Source organism: Mandrillus leucophaeus, unplaced genomic scaffold (genome assembly GCF_000951045.1).
Source record: "Mandrillus leucophaeus isolate KB7577 unplaced genomic scaffold, Mleu.le_1.0 Scaffold1435, whole genome shotgun sequence".
Classification (NCBI taxonomy): Eukaryota; Metazoa; Chordata; class Mammalia; order Primates; family Cercopithecidae; genus Mandrillus; species Mandrillus leucophaeus.
This window is the reverse complement of record NW_012101405.1, coordinates 63,558-64,685: the sequence shown is the minus strand read 5'-3', so window position 1 is coordinate 64,685 and position 1,128 is coordinate 63,558. Positions and strand designations below refer to the sequence as shown.

The 1,128-nt window shown below is 50.9% G+C and overlaps 1 pseudogene; it reads left to right on the top strand.

Moving 5' to 3' along the window:
* LOC105535259 overlaps positions 1–1,128 on the top strand; it is a 5,624-nt pseudogene that overhangs the window by 721 nt on the left and 3,775 nt on the right.

Genomic DNA, 1,128 nt, shown 5'->3' with positions numbered 1-1,128 from the left:
GAGGATGGAGGAGCTGGAGGCCGAGCTCCGAGAACAGGAGGCAGAGCTGGAAGATCTCCGGAAACAAAGTGAACTCACACCTCAGCTCAGGTCAGGGCGCGACTGCGTCTCTGAGGAGATGGAGGCGGCAGAGAGAGGATCAACACCAGGAAGACAAAGCGCGTTCCCTAAAGACAGACGCTGAGGAGAGCAAATCCCGACAGCGCCACCTGGAGGTGGAGGTGAAGAGCTTCCTGGAGGTGCTGGACCGGAAGATCCATGACTTGCGTGACTTCCGCCCAGGCCTCCCAAGCTGGGCACTGACAACCAGGGATGGCCAAGGCCCAGGTCCCCGCCTGTGAGTCCCAAGTGTGTGTGGGAGACTAGATGGCGCTAGGAAGTTCCCGGTGTGCGTTGCTTCTATAAATGGAGGGATAGTTTGTCGTGTTTCCAAACCAGTTATGCCATCCACTCACTCCTTTCCAGAAATCTCCTCTCGGCCGGGCACAGTGTCTCATGCCTGTAATCCCAGCATTTTGGGAGGCTGAGGTGGGCGGATCACTAGGTCAGGAGACTCAGACCATTTTGGCTTACATGGTGAAACCCCATCTGTACTAAAATACAAAAACTAGTGGGGCATGGTGGCATGCGCCTGTAGTCCCAGCTACTTGGGATACTGATGTAGGGGAATCACTTGAACCAGGAGGCGGAGTTGCAGTGAGCCGGGATCGCACCACTGTCCCCTCCAGCCTGGGCGACAGAGACCGACTCCATTTCAAAACAAACAAAACAAAACAAAAACAGAAATTTCCACTCGCTTCTCTGGCCTTGTGAGGGTGTGGACAACTGGAAGATTCTGACTCAAGAATCCGGAACTAGGTCTCCCTTAAACATTTACACAGTCAGGCCAGCCATGTTTACATCTTTCATAAGGGTTTTTGCAATCATCTGAATTGAAAAAAAAGCATTTTCTAATCCAAATATTTATATTCTTTACACCAAGCCATCAGGCTCTTTTTATCAAATAGCATTCAGATTATTTGAATGTCCACCAGGCGCCAGCCCTGGGGAGCATAGAGAGAACATTCCTCTCCGTCAACATGGAGAGGCTTTAAAACAACTGTTTAGTGGAGACTTATCAAAAGACGT